General features: G+C 50.8%; 1 protein-coding gene across 6 annotated transcripts in view; it reads left to right on the top strand.

Moving 5' to 3' along the window:
• Positions 1-6879, top strand: part of Tmco4 (transmembrane and coiled-coil domains 4) — an 86898-nt gene that overhangs the window by 26419 nt on the left and 53600 nt on the right. The window lies entirely within an intron of this gene.

The raw sequence follows: 6879 nt of genomic DNA on the forward strand, positions 1-6879 counted from the left end.
CTTATCTCAGTGGAGAAGGCGTGGAGGGGGCAGGGGAAGCCAGTCACACTGCATCCACAGTCAGGAGGCAGACAGATGAAGGCTGGTTGCCTGTCGGTGCTCTCCTTTTTATGACCTCAATCCATGTGCTGCTGCCCACGTAGGGTGAGTTTTCCTTCCTCATGTAACCTGTCTGGGAACACACAGCCATGCCCTGAGTCACTGAGGGTGAGTCATTACACCTCCCACCCACCACGCCCCCGTTCAACGTGATACCCTGACACATAATTTTTAGTGGTACATTCTACCTGCGTCGACTTCAGTGCCTGCAGCCACCTCCTAACGCAATGTGTATTAGTTCATCTTAACAGTCCTAATGCTGTCCAAAAGCCCAAAGCCTTTTCTGAGACTCACGGTGACCTTTTAACTATAAGTCCCTGTAAAACCAAAAGTGTAAGTTGTTTATTCCCGACATCCGAAGGCACAGAGTAGGCAGCCCAATCCAAGAGGAAGGGATGGAGGCAGAGAAGGAACAGAGAACATTTCCTGCAACCCTGAATCTGACATCCGAGCTCTAGGTGGTCCCTCCGCACATGCTGGGCTCCGAGCTCCAGCAGGCTCCAGCAGCCCCACTCCCCAGTTCTGCTGCCTGCACACTTCAATAGGTGTTTGTAATTTTCTGAGGCACGCTTCCCGTGGTCTTGGTTTCTCCGCCCTCTTGGGATCGCCATTGGATTTCATGCCTCACCTTCACAGCTTCGTCCAACGGTCTCTTGAGGCCTCCCTCCTTGCAGGGTCTCTAACTCTGCCACATATTGCCCAGAGTCCTCAACTTTGGTGCAAGCTTCTATGACCTTGTAAGTCATGCATTGTGCACACCTGCTGTCCCCGTTAGGGTTTCTATTGCTGTGGTGAAACACCGTGACCAAAGAGCAAGTTGGGGAGGAAAGGGTTAATTCGGCTTACGCTTCCACACCCTAATTCATCACTGAGGGAAGTCAGGATGGGAACTCAAACAGGGCAGAAACCTGGAAGCAGGAGCTGATGCTGAGGCCACGGAGGGATGCTGCTTACTGGCTTGCTCCTCATGGCTTGCTCAGTCTGCTTTCTTGTAGAACCCAGGACTACCAGCCCATGGATGAGCCTCCCCCATAAATCACTAATTAAAACGCCTTACAGCTGGATGGATATTATACAGGCATTTTCTTAATTGAGGATCCCTCCCCTTAGATGACTTTAACTGGTGTCAAGTTGACATAAAACCAGCCAGCATAACTGCTAAACAGCTGTAGCTGGCCCTGTGCCCCTTAGTGCCTGATCTGGGGAAAGCACTTCCTGGGAAGTTGAGTTCACACAGAGAAAGCGTCATAGCTTACAGTTCTTTTTTTCCAAATACATTTGCATTTTTCACAAGTTGGAGCCTTTTATGGGTGGCTCTCCAGAACAGCCCATTAAGCTCTGGGTACAGGCTTCTAGAATCCTCTAGCCTGCAGCTCAGACTCTTCCACGGGCCTACAATCCACCCTGACGCCACACTGGCAGGGACAGCTGTGGCCCTCCTTGCCACCACATGTTTCTTGCACTGATCGCCTTTCTCATCGCTGTGACCAAGGACACTGTCCTGGCGGACAGACACTGCAGGAAGGTGCTTTTCCGGGGCAGAGGCCCATCCACTGCAGTAAGTAAGAGTGATGTGGGAAACTCAGCTGCATAATTGATGGTAATAGAGGACTGGTTTCCCCTGATTTTGTTTGTCTGTTTATTTTAACTTAAAAATAGACTATCAGGGCTGGAGAGATGGCTCAGAGGTTAAGGGCACTGGCTGCTCTTCCAGAGGTCCTGGGTTCAATTCTTAGCACCCATATTTATAACTGCAGTCTCAGGTAATCCGATACTCTATACCACACGTGGTACACAGACACTCATGCAGGCAAAACACCTACCCACATTATCGCATTAAAAAATAAAGTCTTTAAGAATCTACCAGCTTAAGAAAGAAAGGGTTTATTTTTTAATAATAATAATAATAATAATAATAATAATAATAATAAAAGAAATCAAAAGGAAGGAGCCTGACTGCTCCAAGCATGGTGGAGGAGGTTCATTGTAGGTCTGAGGGAGAGCAGAGTCAGAGGCAGGGACATCTGAGAGAGTCCAGAGTGAACACAACCCTGAGCTGGGCCACATGAGAAGGTGGGGGAGGGGAGGGGAGAGCCAGGAGAGTACAGAGCAGACAAAAGGTCCAGATAGCCAAAATGGCTGAATTATACAGGGAAGGGAGGCTGGGGGAAGGGCAGCCCACCCTGGGCTGGAAAAGTTTAGGGTAGAAGATGGGCAGTGCCAGCCATGCCCATAAGAGGTAAGGGCTGAGAGATGCAGGGAGAACCTGGCAGCCAGGTCTGCTTTGAGATGCTAAATAGGCACCTTGGCCATTTGTCCTGGGTTTGAGATGTAACAATTGTGGCTCATAGTTTCTGGGTGAGATCTATCCTAGAGGGGACAGCATGGGGACAGAAAGCTTTTCTGGTTGTAGTGGGAGGAGCATGAGGCAAGGTCACGTGACACTGGCGGTCAGGAAGCAAGGAAAGGTGGGTGTTCACTCAAGCACTAGCTGGCTCACTCTCTCCTCTCTCCCTTTATTCAGGCTTGCTCCCCAGTCCTTGAGATGTGACTGCTCACATTTAGGGTTGGTCTTCCTTTTCCACCCCTGGGAAGCTTCCAGTAGGTCAAGCTTAGGACCAGGCAGGCACTTAGCGAAGTCCTGTTGAATGAGTTCAGGAGAGACCTGCTGATTTTGTAATGGAGGAAGGCATCTCAGAGATAAGGCTAACCATGCCATCTGCCAAAGTTACTCTGTGAGTGGCAGGGCCCCATTCTGCCCGCGTTAGTTTCCTGGGGCTCCTGTTAGCCACCTGACTTCGCTGTGTCCTCTGTGAAACCCAGAGTCTGAAATGCAGCCAGCAGGATGGTGCTCCCTCTGGAGGCTCTGGCGGGATCCTTCCTGCATCTCCATTCCAGAGCTTTGCTGGAAATTTGGAGTCTTGGCCCCAGCAGGCTCACAAGGTCATCAATAACGGTCTTTGATCCCGGAAGACTACTGTAGGCTCTGGTCCAGAGGATACTTTTAGTCCTTTATTTATATTTTCAGTTGTGGGAGGAGCATGCTACAGGGCATGTATATATTGTGTGCACATGTGAAGGTCGGCTGACAACCTCAGGTGTCGGTCTTCACCTTTCATCTTGTTTGGGACAGGGAGCCTTTGTTATTTCCTGTGTCACTCACCAGGCTAGCCAGCCCACCAGCTTGCAGAGATTCTCCTGTCTCCCCGTCCCGTTTCTCCTTAGTGTCCAACTTTACTTGAGTTCAGGGGATCCGAACTTAGGCTGTCATGCTTGCACAGCAAACATTTTACCCAGTGAGTGAACTTTCCAGCTCGGTGTCCTCTTAAACTGTGTTGTGTGTGCTATGCCAGAAAGCCGGAGACCAGGTAACTCGCAGAGAACAAAGATCAACTTCTTCAAGTTCTGAAAGGCCGGGTCCAATATCAAGGGACCTGCACCTGGCAAGAGCCTTCATGTCAAAGTGTCCGGAGGCAGAAAATGTAAGAGTGAGGGAGGGCAGGAAAGAGAGAAAGAAAGCAGAATGGGGCTGGGACCCACTCTGGCTGTGTCAGCCTTCATCTCTCCAGACTTAATCTACTCTTAAAGGTCCCACCACTTAACGAACAGGCATTAGGACTAAGTTTCCAACTTGCTTTTGATGTGCATATTTAACCCAGAGCTGATAGTATAATCCCAGTGACTAGAAAGACATTGTGTGTTGAGCACGCACTCTGTACCAAGCTTGGACCTAGGGGCTCATGTGGCCACCTGACTCCCCTGCCCCCAGTAAAGCACTTCAGACACATGCCTCAGTTTGCAGACCTGAGTCTCAGGAGGTCTCAGGTCAATTTGGATGATCTCATGTCACCAGGAGAGACCAAAGTCAAGAAAGGGAAGGGAGCCTTCTAGGAGAAGGACAGTGAAAAGTTGGCTCACAACCAACACCAGGTCTCCAGCCTCTTAGGCCACCGCTTTCTCCCGTTGCCTCTCCACTGGGTAGACGGGCCTGACTTGGCCTTGCTCCTCCATCTGCCTCAGTTTCCTTTCTCACCAGAAAGCCATGTGACTACTCCTCATTTCATCAGCAAACTTCAAACCACCATGAGCACATGGGGGCACCAACATACACCACCACACTATGGGCAACCTTGGCACAGGCTCTGACAGGATCAGTGCGTGGGTTTCAAATGGCTTCCTTCTCTCTTAGGGGCATCTTTGAATGTAGTGTCTCAACCAGCACTGCTTTTGTGTTTGTATTAAGAAAACCCACCACTTACTAAGCACCCTTACTAAGGTGGATGGATGGATGGGTGGATGGGTGGATGGATGGATGGATGGATGGATGGATGGATGGATGGATGGATGGATGGATGGATGGGTGGGTGGGTGGGTGGATGGGTGGGTGGGTGGATGGATGGATGGATGGATGGATGGATGGATGGTGAATAGGAAGAAAGAGGGAATAGAGGAATGATAGGCAGATGGTCTTTCTTCAGAAAACTCACCCAATCAGAGCTGGGCAGACACTTTGAGCATCCTTCTCCTCCAGAGGCTGGCTGCAGTTGCCCAGCAGGGAGACTAAATTGCCCCCTGTGTTGGGCAGGATGAGCACCCATGCAATCCTCCCAGGAAGTCACCATGGAAGGCCACATTTCTCAGAACTTCCTGGAAGACTGACCTATATTGACATTCTGGGGATGATAGTTACAAAGCAATCCCATATTGGCAACAGGGTGGGCTGCCAATCATTTCCTTTATGCTATAGCAACCCACAATCTATTTGCCCACACAACTGTGAAAACCAGCCATGCAGCACATGTAAACCACCCTGTGCTGGCAGCTCTCACAGCTGGCTCTGTGGAAGTCTGGGGCAGCGGATCCTCTGTGGAAGGGTGTCCTGCCTGCTGCGGGATTTCAGGCAGCCTCCCTGACCGCCATATGTTATATGTCAATAGCATATCTCATGTGACAACCAACAGTGTCTCCAGGGCTGGAGAGAGAGCTCACTCAGCCAAGTGCTCACTGTATAAGTGTGAGGCTCTGTGTTCAGATCCTCAGCACCCAGGGAAGCCAAGCACAGCTGTAATCCTCTATAACTCTGACACTGGGGACATGGAGACAGGCAGAGCCTTGGAGCTCATTGGCCAGCCAGCCTGGCCAAGTCAGTGAGCTTTGGGTCCAGTGACAGGACCACTGAGGGAGACAGCCAAGGCTGACCTCTGACCTCATACGTGTGTTTCTGTATCCACCCCCACACTAATAGCAGTGCAAAATCAAATTGTTGCTATCTCAGGTGAGACCTGTTTATTTGCTCTCAGTAATCCTTATAAGTCATTCAAGCTGCTCTTTGGGCCCTTTATATAGATTGTGAGTTATCGCCTAGTATGTTACCTCATATAGTAGTGTGTATTGTTATCCCCACTTACAGGGAAGAAATCGCAGCCCCAGAAGTGAAACAGGTAGGCCAGGGTTGTATTTCAAAGTTCCACCTAAGGTAGCGTGGACTTTGGTGTGAACTCTGAATCAGGGCCAGGGCAGCTGAACCCTGAGTTTTGCCCTATGCACTCTCTGTGACTCTTACGCACCCCCTGCGGATCGATACAAAGCCAGGGTCCCAGGCACGTGCACACACTAGAGCCGAAGCAGTGTGTGCCTCACACTCTTCTTCCTGAGGGAAGTCCTCCTGGAGAGACTGCACCCCTGTCCCCTAAGAATCAGAGCTCTGGGGAATGAGGCTAGCCTGGCTGAAATGTTCCTCCTGGGACCCAATTGCTGAGTTCCCTGGCTGTGTCCTTGAGATACAGGCCATTGATGGTTAATTTTGCAGCATCCGGCAAATAAGTGCTGAAGTGTTGCTGTGAGCACTGGCCTGGCTCCGGGCACAGTTCCTGTAGCAGAACTCGCTGGGTGCCTGCTGGATGCCTGGCTCCCAGCTCAGGGCTTCCTTTCCAAGCACACAATCCTTGGTGGAAGCCACACAATCCCTTAGGAGACAGATGCAATGATTGTCCTCACGTTACAAGAGAGGACAATATGGGTTGGCGGACATGATAACCTGTCTGCGGCCACATAGCTGGAAGCCAGGTGGTGGAGTTCTAGTCCCAAAGCATCATCCACAGCCCACTCACGACTGCTGTGCCGCCTCCAGTGACATAGGCATGTATATGTGCAGGCACGTGGCTGGCATTGTGTCTGAGGAGGCAGCTCTGGGGACAGCCTCTGAAGTAGATCTCTGCGCCCTCTGCCCCGGCCACAGGTAATTCAAGGCTGGGCCTGAAGCATAATGTGACTTCTCTTTCATTGATTTTTCATTAGAGAAAGAGCAGGGATAAATAAGGAATGTTCCAGGAAATTAATTATCAGGGGCACTGGTGGACAGGGAGGTAGCAGCACAATGGGTAGGCTGGTGGATACATTATGTGGCCTGTGAGGACTCGGGGGGTGTGTGTGTGTGTGTGTGTGTGTGTGTGTGTGTGTGTGTGTGTGTGTGTGTGTGTGTGTGTGTTAAAGCACGCAGCTCTTGCAGAGCAGCAGGCAGCTCCCAGCCTTGCCCCCAGCCCCAGCTCAGAGGGCAGCCGTTACCATGACTTATTAAAGAGGATGTGCACGTGTGCCTCGGTCTTGGCAGAACCATCTTACAACTGGTAGGATGACCATGACATCATGAAGAGTAATTTTAGGGACAGTCCAGCAGTGCACGGGTGTAATCCAGCACTCAGGATACAGCTGGGGTGGGGGAGTGGCGACTGAGAATGTGAGACCAGCCTGGGCTACAGAGAAGCCTTCACCTTTAAACAA

The sequence above is a fragment of the Mus musculus genome, chromosome 4 (assembly GCF_000001635.26).
Source record: "Mus musculus strain C57BL/6J chromosome 4, GRCm38.p6 C57BL/6J".
Lineage (NCBI taxonomy): Eukaryota > Metazoa > Chordata > Mammalia > Rodentia > Muridae > Mus > Mus musculus.